The following is an 18,364-nucleotide window of genomic DNA, read 5'->3' on the forward strand; positions in this document are numbered from 1 at the left end:
TAAGGTTACAGCATGTATTAAATGTGTCTTTAGATATTCCTGGAGGTCCTTTCCCTTTATGGATCCTAGTATGGCAATTCCTGTTAGGCGTCCCTCTCCTACTTGCTATAAGGTGCGTGGCCTCTTTAAAGGATACTTGGGGTGTTTGCCGCAGGTAGTCTCATGCCAAGTATATAGGGTTAAAACATAAAGGAAGGATGCCCCATAGTGTAGTAATTTAAGAAAGTGCAGTATTTATTGAAAAAAAGTATGTTTCAGGTACTCACAAACATAAGGTAATAGAAGGCAGTTTAAAAAACGAGCAGCGAGCTCGACCAACGTCACTTCCGGTAGCGGTAATTCCCGACGCGTGTTCGTCACGTGACTTCATCAGGGGATAGCTAAAACGCATGTGTAGTGACTATATATAGGCAGATAAATAGAACGAACGATGTACGCAGCTAATTTGTATAATTAAACAGCCGCCGGAAGTATCACGGCGGCCATATTGCTTTCGACGTGGTCGCCGGAAATAGACCGGCGGCCATTTTGTTGGTTTCGAGAATGTAAACATCCGGTTTGTTGTATGCCGGAAGTTACATAGCGGCCATCTTGGAACCAATGTGTCGCTATAGCGGCCGGCAGACATAATGTTGGTGGGCATGATCATATGCTGGACGAGCAGGTTTAAAAGCATATGTGAGTGGATCGAATGAGCGTGACACATAGTGTTACAACGCTCATGCATACTTTAGAACTAACAGTAAAACAGAGAATTGAGACTAAAGTCCCCATAAAGGACCATTGGAAAAGGTATATTATTCACAAATAAAAGGGAAATGAATATAATTTTTATATAAAATAGCTTTGTAACTATATTAATGAAGGTAAGTAGTATAATTATTAAAATAAATATTAAAATAAAATAAAACTTTGGATGTAGATTAAAATATATATATATATATATATATATATATATATATATAAACAACAGAATGCATGTATATATACACACACAGCACACGCATATATACACATATATATATACACATACATATATATACAAACTAAGAGGGATGCGACCGGAAATGACGGGATTAAAAATGATGCATAGTAAAAATACAAGAAATATTTATATATTTACATAAAAATATATAATAAAAGAAGAGAATGAAAAATATGTAAGATAATGTAGAGGTTAATAAAATCTAGGATGTAAATATAGGAGGCCTATCTGTATGTTTCAAGGGGCTAATTTATTTTATTAATTTAAATTAGTTAAAACCATATTATAGGGCAAGAATAAATGGAAAAAAGGGGTATAGAAATAAATTTACATAAATAATTTAAAATTGCAGAGAGGAGCTAAATAGCATCATATCAATATTCTTATTGTGGAAGAGAAAGGAGTGGCTCAAAACTCGATAGATGTAAAAAATAGAATACAATAATGGTAAAATGTTGTTAAAAATCACTGATAAAACAGTTGAGGTCAAATTCGATGTTCAGGCCTTTTGGCGTAAGCGTGTCCAAAGTGAATATCCATTTTGACTCCAATTGGCTCAAAGTCCTTACTTTGTGCCCTCCCCTCCAGTGTTTTATGTAGGGCTCCATCCCCCAAAATTTAAGTTGCGACGGATCTTTCTTATGATGGGGGGCAAAATGCCTGGATACATTATGTTTATCGAAGCCATTTATTATATTTTTTACATGCTCTTTTATTCGGACTCTGAGTGGCCTCTTAGTACGGCCGATGTACTGTAGCCCACAGCTACATTCCAGGGCATATACTGCCCCAATCGTATTGCAACAAATAAATTCATCAATCTCGTAAGTGTTTCCAGTGCTTGTTGACCTAAATTCTTTTCTCTTCTCATTTGGATGTTTTGTTTTGGTGCAAGCATAACACCTTTTACAAGGATAAAAACCTTTGCCTGTGAAGAATGTTAGTCCTCGGCCTGGGGGATCTGGGATATTTTTTACGATTTTGTCCCTGATGGTGGGTGCTTTCCGGTATACGAATTTGGGACACACAGGGAGAACTTCGTTGAGGCGTGTATCTGCTTGTAGTATATTCCAATTCCTTTTAATTATTCGTTCAATTTGTTTATGTTGTATATTGTAATCGAGGATAATCGGAACAGAATCTTGTAGTGGCTCAGTGCGGGGTTTGTCTTTAAGTAAATCTTTACGGCTTATTGCGGTTACCTCTGCTATTTTTTTAGTGATAAATTCTTCAGTATAGCCCTTTTCGATAAATTTAGCTTTCATGCTATTCGCTTGTTCTTGAAACTGTATATCTTGAGTGCAGTTACGTCTTAGGCGCATTAATTGACCTTTAGGGATGTTGTACAACCAATTTTTATGGTGACAGCTTCCCAGTGGAAGATAGCTGTTACGATCAACACTTTTAAAATGAGTTTTGCAGGAGAAAGATCCGAATTCTTGTGTTATATCAAGATCAAGGAATGTTATGGTTTTATCACTGGTTTCCCATGTCAGCTTGATGTTACAATTGTTTTTATTCAAATTTTCCAAAAAACTTATCAGGTTGGTTTGTTCACCTTTCCATATTATTATAATATCATCAATATATCTTTTGTAGGTGACCAATTCACTTGGTGGATTACCGAAGACTGCATCTTCCTCCCACTGTGCCATAAAGAGGCCTGCTACACTGGGGGCAAATTTCGCGCCCATGGCCACTCCTGTTTTTTGGTAGTAATAGTGCCGATTAAACCAAAAATAGCTATTTTTTAAAACGAAGTCCATGCATTTCACTAGATATTTTCTTTGAATACAGGGTAGATTTGTGTACTTTTTTAGTCCCCATTTGGTTGCTTCACAGGCTAGGTGGTGTGGTATTACCGTATATAGTGAAGTGACATCTGCTGTGGCTAACCACCAAGGTCCATCATTCAGTGGGATGTTTTCTAGTATTTGCAGTATATGTTTCGTATCTCGTAGATATGCCGTGGTTTTTTGTACTGCTGGTTGGAGATAGTTGTCAATATACTGCCCCATTCGTGCTGTTAATGAATCGATTCCATTTACGATGGGTCTTGGGGGTGGATTATCCTTGTCTTTATGGATCTTTGGAAGTATGTATATGATTGGGGTACGACATGATTCTGGAGTAAGGTATTTGGCCTCTTTTTTGTTCAGGATGTTCTTTTTTAGGCCTAGATGGACGATTTGATCGAGTGCTTTTCTACACTTAAACATCGGGTTGCCCAACAGACAAGTATATGTTTCTTCATCTTGTAGGAGGTTGTTAATACTTCTGTTGTATTGTTCTTTAGAAAGGATAACTATACCCCCTCCTTTGTCTGCTGGGCGTATAACTAGATCTTTTCGTTTGCTGAGTTTCCGTATTCCACTCCTAATGTGCTTAGGCTCTTCCTGTTTCTTAACTTTTAGTTCACTAAGTTCGTCAAGTACGATTCGTTTGAACACCTCGATATGTTTATTATCCTTTGTTGCAGGATTGAACACCGATTTGTTCCTTAAATTGCTATGTAAGATGTCTTCGGTAGGGCTAGTAATATTAGATCTGCAAGGGTTACTTAACAAGTATTTCTTAATGTTCAGTTTTCTGACAAACTTCTGGATGCCTATGTATGTTTGAAATTTGTCTAGATTTTTTACAGGTGCATATTTTAATCCTTTATCTAGGACTCCTATTTCCTCGTGGGTGAGATGTTGTCCACTGAGGTTAAAAATACCTTGGCCTTTTACTCTCTTTTTCTTTTGTTTTCTCTTGCTCCCTCTGCATCCTCTCGTCTTTCTGGTGTTCTTCTGTAATATCTTTGATTTTCGTTTTTCCTCGGTGGGTCGTGCTCCATACCCCTCTCTAAAAAAGATCGCTCGTAGTCCATATCTGATTGTCTATGTCTATCCGTTCTCTCGTCTTCTTGTCTTTGTTCCAGGGGTGCATAATAATTATGCGTAGGGATAGGGCTCCTATAGTAGGCCTGATAGGGCTCTTGGATAGGGGGGGTCTGGTATTCGGTATCTCTTCTTTCATATTGTCTATAGGGACTTCTGCCCCTAGGTGCATGGGACTCATAGGGGCGTCCTCTATTATCATTATTTGGACCTCTGTATTCACTTTGTTGGTGTTGATATGTACGATTGTCTTGATATGGTCTTGGTCCGTTGTTATGGCCATTATTTCTCCTATTATTTTTCCAGAATGGTTTTTTCCACCCATTTTGGGGTGTTCTATTTTGATAATAGGGTCTCCTATCATAACGATAGGGGGTTGTTCTACGGTCATTCCCATATGGTGTATGTTGGTTATAATGTTCTCGTCTTCCTTCACCTCTGGTAGCCTCTTGTCTATTTTCATGGTATGCATCTTGTGGTCTGTTTTGGGCGTTTTGTCTAATGTCTGTGTTAGTATACTCCGGTTGTACTCTCACTGTTTTTTCCGGGGTGGAGTATGTTGAAATTGGGTCTGCGTGCCCCAATTGACTCTGCCATTTGAATGTTCGGTCAGTTTTGAAGTCATTCATATCTCGAATGTACTAATGAGAAAATTAGGCCACAATATGGAAAAAAAGGTAAGCTTGTGGTGGGACATTACCACTTTTGAGCAATACCTGAAAGATGGAATAGTCCCAAGACGCCTTAGATGGGATGTAATACCCAATGACGGCCTTACCGACCAGGAATCAATTGATGACTGGTTCAAGTTTTTTAACGGAAAAGGCCTAGAACTCCTAATGTTCTTGTTAGAGAGAAAAAGGAAAAGACAAAGGGTGGTGGACGAAATCATAATAGGTGTAAAAAAAAAAAAAGAACTTGAAATATACAAAGATACAGCAGAATTTACTGCCCTAACTGTGCAATTGAATAAAGATCTCACAAAAAAGGACAAGGAGGTACAACAGAGGAAAAGTAAGAAGTACATTCGAGATATGAATGACTTCAAAACTGACCGAACATTCAAATGGCAGAGTCAATTGGGGCACGCAGACCCAATTTCAACATACTCCACCCCGGAAAAAACAGTGAGAGTACAACCGGAGTATACTAACACAGACATTAGACAAAACGCCCAAAACAGACCACAAGATGCATACCATGAAAATAGACAAGAGGCTACCAGAGGTGAAGGAAGACGAGAACATTATAACCAACATACACCATATGGGAATGACCGTAGAACAACCCCCTATCGTTATGATAGGAGACCCTATTATCAAAATAGAACACCCCAAAATGGGTGGAAAAAAACATTCTGGAAAAATAATAGGAGAAATAATGGCCATAACAACGGACCAAGACCATATCAAGACAATCGTACATATCAACACCAACAAAGTGAATACAGAGGTCCAAATAATGATAATAGAGGACGCCCCTATGAGTCCCATGCACCTAGGGGCAGAAGTCCCTATAGACAATATGAAAGAAGAGATGCCGAATACCAGACCCCCCCTATCCAAGAGCCCTATCAGGCCTACTATAGGAGCCCTATCCCTACGCATAATTATTATGCACCCCTGGAACAAAGACAAGAAGACGAGAGAACGGATAGACATAGACAATCAGATATGGACTACGAGCGATCTTTTTTAGAGAGGGGTATGGAGCACGACCCACCGAGGAAAAACGAAAATCAAAGATATTACAGAAGAACACCAGAAAGACGAGAGGATGCAGAGGGGGCAAGAGAAAACAAAAGAAAAAGAGAGTAAAAGGCCAAGGTATTTTTAACCTCAGTGGACAACATCTCACCCACGAGGAAATAGGAGTCCTAGATAAAGGATTAAAATATGCACCTGTAAAAAATCTAGACAAATTTCAAACATACATAGGCATCCAGAAGTTTGTCAGAAAACTGAACATTAAGAAATACTTGTTAAGTAACCCTTGCAGATCTAATATTACTAGCCCTACCGAAGACATCTTACATAGCAATTTAAGGAACAAATCGGTGTTCAATCCTGCAACAAAGGATAATAAACATATCGAGGTGTTCAAACGAATCGTACTTGACGAACTTAGTGAACTAAAAGTTAAGAAACAGGAAGAGCCTAAGCACATTAGGAGTGGAATACGGAAACTCAGCAAACGAAAAGATCTAGTTATACGCCCAGCAGACAAAGGAGGGGGTATAGTTATCCTTTCTAAAGAACAATACAACAGAAGTATTAACAACCTCCTACAAGATGAAGAAACATATACTTGTCTGTTGGGCAACCCGATGTTTAAGTGTAGAAAAGCACTCGATCAAATCGTCCATCTAGGCCTAAAAAAGAACATCCTGAACAAAAAAGAGGCCAAATACCTTACTCCAGAATCATGTCGTACCCCAATCATATACATACTTCCAAAGATCCATAAAGACAAGGATAATCCACCCCCAAGACCCATCGTAAATGGAATCGATTCATTAACAGCACGAATGGGGCAGTATATTGACAACTATCTCCAACCAGCAGTACAAAAAACCACGGCATATCTACGAGATACGAAACATATACTGCAAATACTAGAAAACATCCCACTGAATGATGGACCTTGGTGGTTAGCCACAGCAGATGTCACTTCACTATATACGGTAATACCACACCACCTAGCCTGTGAAGCAACCAAATGGGGACTAAAAAAGTACACAAATCTACCCTGTATTCAAAGAAAATATCTAGTGAAATGCATGGACTTCGTTTTAAAAAATAGCTATTTTTGGTTTAATCGGCACTATTACTACCAAAAAACAGGAGTGGCCATGGGCGCGAAATTTGCCCCCAGTGTAGCAGGCCTCTTTATGGCACAGTGGGAGGAAGATGCAGTCTTCGGTAATCCACCAAGTGAATTGGTCACCTACAAAAGATATATTGATGATATTATAATAATATGGAAAGGTGAACAAACCAACCTGATAAGTTTTTTGGAAAATTTGAATAAAAACAATTGTAACATCAAGCTGACATGGGAAACCAGTGATAAAACCATAACATTCCTTGATCTTGATATAACACAAGAATTCGGATCTTTCTCCTGCAAAACTCATTTTAAAAGTGTTGATCGTAACAGCTATCTTCCACTGGGAAGCTGTCACCATAAAAATTGGTTGTACAACATCCCTAAAGGTCAATTAATGCGCCTAAGACGTAACTGCACTCAAGATATACAGTTTCAAGAACAAGCAAATGGCATGAAAGCTAAATTTATCGAAAAGGGCTATACTGAAGAATTTATCACTAAAAAAATAGCAGAGGTAACCGCAATAAGCCGTAAAGATTTACTTAAAGACAAACCCCGCACTGAGCCACTACAAGATTCTGTTCCGATTATCCTCGATTACAATATACAACATAAACAAATTGAACGAATAATTAAAAGGAATTGGAATATACTACAAGCAGATACACGCCTCAACGAAGTTCTCCCTGTGTGTCCCAAATTCGTATACCGGAAAGCGCCCACCATCAGGGACAAAATCGTAAAAAATATCCCAGATCCCCCAGGCCGAGGACTAACATTCTTCACAGGCAAAGGTTTTTATCCTTGTAAAAGGTGTTATGCTTGCACCAAAACAAAACATCCAAATGAGAAGAGAAAAGAATTTAGGTCAACAAGCACTGGAAACACTTACGAGATTGATGAATTTATTTGTTGCAATACGATTGGGGCAGTATATGCCCTGGAATGTAGCTGTGGGCTACAGTACATCGGCCGTACTAAGAGGCCACTCAGAGTCCGAATAAAAGAGCATGTAAAAAATATAATAAATGGCTTCGATAAACATAATGTATCCAGGCATTTTGCCCCCCATCATAAGAAAGATCCGTCGCAACTTAAATTTTGGGGGATGGAGCCCTACATAAAACACTGGAGGGGAGGGCACAAAGTAAGGACTTTGAGCCAATTGGAGTCAAAATGGATATTCACTTTGGACACGCTTACGCCAAAAGGCCTGAACATCGAATTTGACCTCAACTGTTTTATCAGTGATTTTTAACAACATTTTACCATTATTGTATTCTATTTTTTACATCTATCGAGTTTTGAGCCACTCCTTTCTCTTCCACAATAAGAATATTGATATGATGCTATTTAGCTCCTCTCTGCAATTTTAAATTATTTATGTAAATTTATTTCTATACCCCTTTTTTCCGTTTATTCTTGCCCTATAATATGGTTTTAACTAATTTAAATTAATAAAATAAATTAGCCCCTTGAAACATACAGATAGGAATCCTATATTTACATCCTAGATTTTATTAACCTCTACATTATCTTACATATTTTTCATTCTCTTCTTTTATTATATATTTTTATGTAAATATATAAATATTTCTTGTATTTTTACTATGCATCATTTTTAATCCCGTCATTTCCGGTCGCATCCCTCTTAGTTTGTATATATATGTATGTGTATATATATATGTGTATATATGCGTGTGCTGTGTGTGTATATATACATGCATTCTGTTGTTTATATATATATATATATATATATATATATATATATATATATATATATATATATATTTTAATCTACATCCAAAGTTTTATTTTATTTTAATATTTATTTTAATAATTATACTACTTACCTTCATTAATATAGTTACAAAGCTATTTTATATAAAAATTATATTCATTTCCCTTTTATTTGTGAATAATATACCTTTTCCAATGGTCCTTTATGGGGACTTTAGTCTCAATTCTCTGTTTTACTGTTAGTTCTAAAGTATGCATGAGCGTTGTAACACTATGTGTCACGCTCATTCGATCCACTCACATATGCTTTTAAACCTGCTCGTCCAGCATATGATCATGCCCACCAACATTATGTCTGCCGGCCGCTATAGCGACACATTGGTTCCAAGATGGCCGCTATGTAACTTCCGGCATACAACAAACCGGATGTTTACATTCTCGAAACCAACAAAATGGCCGCCGGTCTATTTCCGGCAACCACGTCGAAAGCAATATGGCCGCCGTGATACTTCCGGCGGCTGTTTAATTATACAAATTAGCTGCGTACATCGTTCGTTCTATTTATCTGCCTATATATAGTCACTACACATGCGTTTTAGCTATCCCCTGATGAAGTCACGTGACCCGTGACGCACACGCGTCGGGAATTACCGCTACCGGAAGTGACGTTGGTCGAGCTCGCTGCTCGTTTTTTAAACTGCCTTCTATTACCTTATGTTTGTGAGTACCTGAAACATACTTTTTTTCAATAAATACTGCACTTTCTTAAATTACTACACTATGGGGCATCCTTCCTTTATGTTTTAACCCTATATACTTGGCATGAGACTACCTGCGGCAAACACCCCAAGTATCCTTTAAAGAGGCCACGCACCTTATAGCAAGTAGGAGAGGGACGCCTAACAGGAATTGCCATACTAGGATCCATAAAGGGAAAGGACCTCCAGGAATATCTAAAGACACATTTAATACATGCTGTAACCTTACAGCAGTAAGGTAAGGGGACACCTATATATCTACCACCTGGGATTACACAGAACCCCGTGGGATCACCTTTACCACTACCTAGTGAATTGAGGATCACCCAGCACCTGTTTTCACCTATAGTTTATTTTAAGCGATTTTTGATTTGAAGTTCACTCACGCTTTATGCGACTTATGTTATAGTCGCTACACAACTTATTTGCATTTTCTGCGACTTTGTATAGCCAGCACTTTATTTTATTTTATACACGTGTATAGACATTCGATCTAATATCTTTTTCAATTACGATCACTGTTTAAACTTAAAACTATTATATATATATATATATATATATATATTTTTTTTTTTTTTACACTATTGCACTTTGCTATTGTATTTTTAAGTCTTTTTACGTAATCTTAATATTACTCATTTAGTATCTTTTGTTTTACACTTATTGGTGCACTTGTCACTTCAATATCATTAATGGTTACAAATATTTTGTACTAATTTGTATGTTAAATTATCGATGTTTGGTACCATACGATTACTATATATTTTGTTGATATATCACTAGCCAACATTTACTTACCTCATTCACGCTATTTTTTATTTTTTACAATCACCTTTAGAGGTTCTCTCTACTAGTTTACATAACCATTTTGTATTCTTATAATCTCTAGTACAGCGCATCACTATCTCTGTATCAATATCTCTCCCTGGGTTCAGACATTTCCCTGCAGTGAGTGCAGCAGTACCCCATTCCACTTATAAACACTAATTTTCTCCCAGCTTTTGGCGCAGGAATATTCTTTTGCTTTAGGGCTGGATAACAGCCCAGAAGCGCAGGAACGTTTATGCTGTGAGCGGACATCTGTCCTGTCACAGTGCTGTCCCTGGCTTCTGAGCTGACAGTCTGTGTCCATTGCGAGCACAGCCGAATGGAATAGGGTGGATCCGCTCTGCCTCCTCCAGCCCCCTCTCTCTCTGTGCCCGCCCACACTCTGAGCAGCCTATGTGCTGCGTCTGAATAGGATGTGTGGGCGGGAACATTTAAACAGAGCAGACAGTGCTTTCTATGGGACGCTGTGGAAGCTGTGATAACTGAGCCTCATGCTGGGTCCTTCATTCCAAGTAAGTGAGCTATGGTCAGCCCCTCCCCCTCTCTACAGATAAGGAAGTTTCTTTCAGCAGCATGTGCAGTAGCTGGTCCTATGATGTGGCTCACACTGGTGTTGCTGATCTCACTGTCTTCCTGCATGTTCCCCCCAGTCACATGCAGCCACACTGTGCCCATCAAATGCAGCTACCATGTGCCCATCAAATGCAGCTACACTGTGCCCACCAAATGCAACCGCACTGTGCCCACCAAATGCAACTGCACTGTGCCCACCAAATGTAACCTCACTGTGCCCACCAAATGTAACCTCACTGTGCCCACCAAATGTAACCTCACTGTGCCCACCAAATGTAACCTCACTGTGCCCACCAAATGTAACCTCACTGTGCCCACAAAATGCAGCCAGACTGTGCCCACCAAATGTAACCTCACTGTGCCCACAAAATGCAGCCAGACTGTGCCCACCAAATGTAACCTCACTGTGCCCACCAAATGCAACTTCACTGTGCCCACCAAATGTAACCTCACTGTGCCCACAAAATGCAGCCAGACTGTGCCCACCAAATGTAACCTCACTGTGCCCACCAAATGTAACCTCACTGTGCCCACCAAATGCAGCCACACTGTGCCCACCAAATGTAACCTCACTGTGCCCACCAAATGCAGCCACACTGTGACCAACATATGTAACCTCACTGTGCCCACAAAATGCAGCCACACTGTGCCCACCAAATGTAACCTCACTGTGCCCACCAAATGTAACCTCACTGTGCCCACCAAATGCAGCCACACTGTGCCCACCAAATGCAACCTCACTGTGCCCACCAAATGTAACCTCACTGTGCCCACCAAATGCAGCCACACTGTGACCAACATATGTAACCTCACTGTGCCCACAAAATGCAGCCACACTGTGTCCACCAAATGCAACCTCACTGTGCCCACCAAATGCAACCTCACTGTGCCCACCAAATGCGGGCACACTATGCCCACCAAATGCAGCCACAAAGTGCCCACCAAATTCAGCCTCACTGTGCCCACCAAATGCAACCTCACTGTGCCCACCAAATGTAACCTTTACTGTGCCCACCAAATTCAGCCACACTGTGCCCACCAAATGCAGCCACACTGTGCCCACCAAATGCAGCCACACTGTGCCCACCAAATGTAACCTCACTGTGCCCACCAAATGTAACCTCACTGTGCCCACCAAATGTAACCTCACTGTGCCCACCAAATGCAGCCACACTGTGACCAACATATGTAACCTCACTGTGCCCACCAAATGCAGCCACACTGTGCCCACCAAATGCAGCCACACTGTGCCCACCAAATGTAACCTCACTGTGCCCACCAAATGTAACCTCACTGTGCCCACCAAATGCAGCCACACTGTGACCAACATATGTAACCTCACTGTGCCCACAAAATGCAGCCACACTGTGCCCACCAAATGTAACCTCACTGTGCCCACCAAATGCAGCCACACTGTGCCCACCAAATGCAACCTCACTGTGCCCACCAAATGTAACCTCACTGTGCCCACCAAATGCAGCCACACTGTGACCAACATATGTAACCTCACTGTGCCCACAAAATGCAGCCACACTGTGTCCACCAAATGCAACCTCACTGTGCCCACCAAATGCAACCTCACTGTGCCCACCAAATGCGGCCACACTATGCCCACCAAATGCAGCCACAAAGTGCCCACCAAATTCAGCCTCACTGTGCCCACCAAATGCAACCTCACTGTGCCCACCAAATGTAACCTTTACTGTGCCCACCAAATTCAGCCACACTGTGCCCACCAAATGCAGCCACACTGTGCCCACCAAATGCAGCCACACTGTGCCCACCAAATGCAACCTCACTGTGCCCACCAAATGTAAATCTCACTGTGCCCAAATTCAGCCTCATTGTGCCCATCAATTGCAGCCTCACTATGCACATCAATTGCAGCCTCACTGTGCCCATCAATTGCAACCACACTGTGCCCACAAATGTAACCTCACTGTGCCCACCAAATGCAACCTCCCTTTGCCCACCAAATGCAACCTCACTATGCCCATCAAATGGAGCCACATTGTGCCCATCAAATGGAGCCACCCTGTGCCCAAATGCAGCCTAATTTTGCCCATCAATTGCAGCCACATTGTGCCCATCAATTTCAGCCACATTGTGCCCATTAATTGAAGCCTCACTGTGCCCATCAAATGCAGCCTCACTGTGCCCATCAAATGTAACCTCACTGTGCCCACCAATGTAACATCACTTTGCCCACCAAATGCAACCTCATTTTTCCCACCAAATGAAACCTCACTGTGCCCATCAAATGCAGCAAAACTGTGCCCATCAAATGCAGCCTCGTTGTGCCCATCAATTGCAGCCACATTGTGCCCATCAAAGGCAGCCTCACTGTGCCCATCAAATGCAATCACACTGTGCTCATCAAATGCAGTCTCACTGTGCCCATCAAATGCAGCCGCATCGACCCCCCCAGCAGCATTTAACCAGCACAACCCCTGCCCGCTCCCTTTCTGACTGCCACTTACCGCATCTTGGTGGCGGGTCAGGCAGCAGATGACGGGGGTGAGCTGTGGGACGGGCAGAGGGTCAGGCAGTGGCTCCTGTGTCCTCCATGCTTCCTCCTGCTAGATGTCCAATAGGAGCGCCTGACCTTCCAGCCAATCAGGTGATGGGTATTAGACCTGCGCTATCCTGATTGGTGGAGAGCCGATTCAGTGTTAAAAAAAAGCAAATATTTATTTGCTTTTCTAATACACCTGGGTGGGCTCCAAGTGCAATGCTTTGCGCTCTGAGTCCCCCCTATTTTGAAGCCTATTAGAGCCTATGGCTCTAATCAGGTACAGGGAAATGTGGAGCAGGCTCTCTCTCTCGCAGGGAAATGTGGAGCAGTGTCTCTGTGTGGCATAGCTTTACTCACAAAGTGACTCTGCTGGCCAAGATGCGTTTGTTCCACTGCTGGCCGCTATCATTTGCAGGGGTTGCTAGGATTGCCTGGCATCTAGCAACCAGTGATGTCACAGTCCCCAGGAGGAAAGGATCTTCCACCTCCACCACGCCTATTAGTGTTTTATCCACCCACCTCCTCCCTCCATCTTCTCCTGTGTGGCGGCATGCGCCTCGGAGCCTGCCTGAGGGAAGGGAACAGTCACTGACTGACAGAAGCACCTCTGCCTGAGGTGAGGGAGCAGTGAATGAATTAGAACATATGTGTAATGTGGAGCATATGTGTCATGGGAGAATGAGCTGGTAGCAGAGGAGGAGATCACATCCTTAAATCTCAGCCAGGGGTCATGCTGGGACTTGTAGTCCTTTACTTTTGGGGATGTGATATCCCAAAAGTAAAAGGCTACAGGTCCCAGCATGAACCCCTCAGAGCTCAGGACCTAAGGGGACACATCCTTAGATCTCAGGGTTTCATGCTGGGACTTGTAGTCCTTCACTAGTTGGGGGGGTCAAATCCTTAAATCTCAGGCGGTAATGCTTGGACTTGTAGTCCCTCACAGGTTGGTCTGAGGAGGTCAGGTCCTCAGCTCTGAGGGATTCATACAAGGACTTGTTTGCACTTTAGTTCTTGGAGGCCATGGTGGTACAAGTCCTCCACTGGCCCTGGGGGGCCACATTGTCCTCCCTGACCCTCCCCCCACCTTTGTGATCATGGAAAACCTTAGTCTGTTTTCCCTATCCATCACTTTGCCACCACCGGTTATATGGGCCACTTGACTGGACTTGCCCCCTGGCCTAGGGCTGCCAGCCCTCCCCTGCTCGTCTGATACCCTCCCCTCCACCCAAGAAGACCCCACTTCACCCAATACTATCCCCTCCACCTGAGGAGACTCCACCTCACCTAATACCATCCCCTCCACCTTGCGTATGATATCTTGCAATCTCTTATTCCAACTGTCCACAGCACAGACATCTCTTCCCTATTTCTACCTATAGCATTGGCTGCAGCTCTGACAGACTCATATTTGCATAGAAGGAGAAGGTGCTGCACCAGAGACCTCAGGAGATTCCTGCTTCTCCTGCCTGTACCTATCTTCTTACTACCCATAGCAAGGTGTGATTGGACTGGGCTGTAATTTCTTCACCTACCAGTAGGTGTCCTCAATGCTCCACCTGCATTCTGTACATCCAACTTGGGACTTATATATAGGAAACATGCATACATTTATGGCACAAATGTTATGTCATATATACAATATAGGGTAGGAACATATTATGTGGTAAATATAGAGAGGCAGGGAGAAGAGAGTGCAAGGAAAGGACAGAATTCAGAGAGGGCAAAGAGGGGTGAGAGAGAGGGGATAGGGAGAGGAGAGATGGGGAAGGGAAATGGGGAAGACAGATGAAAAGAGAAGTGAAAGGGGAAGAGAGAGAGGGAAGGGAGATGTGAGAGAGGTGGAAAAGGTAAGAGGGTGAAGGCAGAGGAGAGGGGGGGAGGGAGAGGTAAGAGGGGAGAGGAGAGAGGTGAGAAGGGAGAGGGGGAAGGGAGTGGTGAGTGGGGGAAGGGAGTAGATATGTGTAGAGTAAAATATTTCAGTTCGTAATTTTGTTTTCGTCCGAAAACTTAATTTATTTAGTTACTCCCGAAATTCGTTTTTATTTATTTTGTTTTTCGTTCAAAAATTGCATTCGTCCGAAAATCCACATGAATTACGATCAAATCTGTCTTTGAAGGCTTATGGTGTCTGTCGAATGTATAAAGAAGATTCGATGGAGCTTGTATATAGCATACTTTAGAACCCCATTAAAGTCTATGGGACTCCAACGTTCAAAATCTAAAGTGCTAATTTTAAAGACTAATTTGCAAGTTACTGTCCTAAAAAGTGTTTGGGGACCCGGGTCCTGCCCCAGGGGACATGGATCAATGCAAAAAAAGTTTTAAAAACGGCCGTTTTTTCGGGAGCAGTGATTTTAATAATGATTAAAGTGAAACAATAAAAGTGTAATATTCCTTTAAATTTCGTAGGGGGGTTGTCTATAGTATGCCTGTGAAGGGGCTCATGTTTCTGGTGCTTAGAACTGTCCCTGCACAAAGTGTCATTTATGCAGGAAAAAAAGTCCTTTAAAATCACTCGCAGCTATTATGAATTGTCGGCTCCATAATACAGAGAACACTCATTGAAAGTCATTGATAAAAAAATAAATAAATAAATAAATAAAAAAGCGTGGGGGTCCCCCAAATTCAATTACCAGGCCCTTCAGGTTTGGTATGGATATTAAGGGGAACCCTGCCTCAAATTTAAGAAAAAAATTGACGTGGGTTCCCCCTAAATATCCATAACCAGACCCTTCAGGTCTGGTATGGATATTAAGGGGAACCCCGTGTCAAATGTAAAAAAAAAATTGACGTGGGGTCCCCCTAAAAATCCATACCAGACCCTTTATCCGAGCACGCAACCTGGCAGGCCGCAGGAAAAGAGGGGGGGACGAGAGAGCGGCCCCCCTCCCTCCTGAACCGTACCAGGCCACATGCCCTCAACATTGGGAGGATGCTTTGGGGGTCTGTGACCCCTCAAAGAACCTTGTCCCCATGTTGATGAGGACAAGGGCCTCATCCTCACAACCCTGGCCGGTGGTTGTGAGGGTCTGCGGGCGGGGGGCTTATCAGAATCTGGAAGCCCCCTTTAACAAGGGGACTCCCAGATCCCGGCCCCCCTGCTTGAAATGGTAAGGGGGTACAAAAGTACCCCTACCATTTTACAAAGTGTAAAAAATAGTTAAATAAGACAAACACACTTTTGAAAAATTCCTTTATTAAAAATAAATAAATAAAAAAAAGATTCCAGCGGCGGTAATCCACTCTTGTTATCCAGCGTCGGACGGTCATCTCTCCAGCGATGGCTCATCTCATCCAGCGCAGCGTATCCATCCTTCTTCTGTCTCCGCGGTGGAGACACTGCAAGGATTCTGGCGGCCTGACATTTCTTATATATGGAGGGCGGGGCCACCCGTCATCTGACCCGGCCCCCTCTGATGCAAGGGGAAACCCGGGGTTCCCCGTGACGTATGGGTGACCCCGCCCCCTCTGATGAAATGGAAACCTGCCTGTGTTACATCAGAGGGGTGCGGGGTCACCCATACGTCACAGGGAACCCCAGGTTTCCCCTTGCATCAGAGGGGGCAGGGTCAGGTGACGGGTGGCCCCACCCTCCGTATATAAGAAACGTCAGGCCGCCAGAATCCTTGCAGTGTCTCCACCGCAGAGACAGAAGAAGGATGGATACGCTGCGCTGGATGAGATGAGCCATCGCTGGAGAGATGACCGTCCGACGCTGGATAACAAGAGTGGATTACCGCCGCTGGAATCTTTTTTTTTATTTTTTATTTTTAATAAAGGAATTTTTCAAAAGTGTGTTTGTCTTATTTAACTATTTTTTACACTTTCTTTGTGAAATGGTAGGGGTACTTTTGTACCCCCTTACCATTTCAAACAGGGGTGGCCGGGATCTGGGGGTCCCCTTGTTAAAGGGGGCTTCCAGATTCTGATAAGCCCCCCGCCCGCAGACCCTCACAACCACCGGCCAGGGTTGTGAGGATGAGGCCCTTGTCCTCATCAACATGGGGACAAGGTGCTTTGAGGGGTCACAGACCCCCAAAGCATCCTCCCAATGTTGAGAGCATGTGGCCTGGTACGGTTCAGAAGGGAGGGGGGCCGCTCTCTCATCCCCCCTCTTTTCCTGCGGCCTGCCAGGTTGCGTGCTCGGATAAAGGGTCTGGTATGGATTTTTAGGGGGACCCCACGTCAATTTTTTTTTTACATTTGACGTGGGGTTCCCCTTAATATCCATACCAGACCTGAAGGGTCTGGTTATGGATATTTAGGGGGAACCCCACGTCAATTTTTTTCTTATATTTGAGGCAGGGTTCCCCTTAATATCCATACCAGAACTGAAGGACCTGGTAATTGAATTTGGGGGACCCCCACGCTTTTTTTAAATGTATTTATTTATTTTTTATCAATGACTTTCAATGAGTGTTCTCTGTATTACGGAGCCGACAATTCATAATAGCTGCGAGTGATTTTAAAGGACTTTTTTTCCTGCATAAATGACACTTTGTGCAGGGACAGTTCTAAGCACCAGAAACATGCGCCCCTTCACAGGCATACTATAGACAACCCCCCCTACGAAATTTAAAGGAATATTACACTTTTATTGTTTCACTTTAATCATTATTAAAATCACTGCTCCTGAAAAAACTGCAGTTTTTAAAACTTTTTTTTGCATTGATACATGTCCCCTGGGACAGGACCCAGGTCCCCAAACACTTTTTAGGACAGTAACTTGCAGAATCTTTTCTCTCTGTCAAATCTTTTTTCTCTGTCGAATATTTTCTCTATATAATCTTGGACTAATAGAGGTAAGGTTAGGCACATTCGACCACAGGTTCTATAGACAGATTGTTATTGTCAGAGTCACGTTGAATCTCCTATTCTAAATTGAACTGTTGTAACAATGAAAACGAAAATAAAGCATTTATTTATGTTGGATCTTTCGTTTTTCGGATTCTGTGCTTTCGTTATCGTTTGTCAAAACGAAAACGAAAATAGCTGAAATTTGGACAAAAATGCATTCGGACGAAAACGAATGCACATGTCTAGAAGGGAGAGAATAATGTTAACAAAATATAAAAAAAACTTTATTGATGAGTAAAAAAACCTCAATGGGTAAATCTATAGAGAATAACACCTTCCAATAACCAGGTAATAATATTGGTGGCCCAATAATCAATCGGGATAATCATATCTCTTTGGGTAATGATCCATGACATGAAATCCTCCGGGAATAATACATGATCCTCATATACAATAT

This window comes from Lithobates pipiens, unplaced genomic scaffold, assembly GCF_037356315.1.
Source record: "Lithobates pipiens isolate NorthernLeopardFrog02 unplaced genomic scaffold, aLitPip1_a1.2 Scaffold_157, whole genome shotgun sequence".
Classification (NCBI taxonomy): Eukaryota; Metazoa; Chordata; class Amphibia; order Anura; family Ranidae; genus Lithobates; species Lithobates pipiens.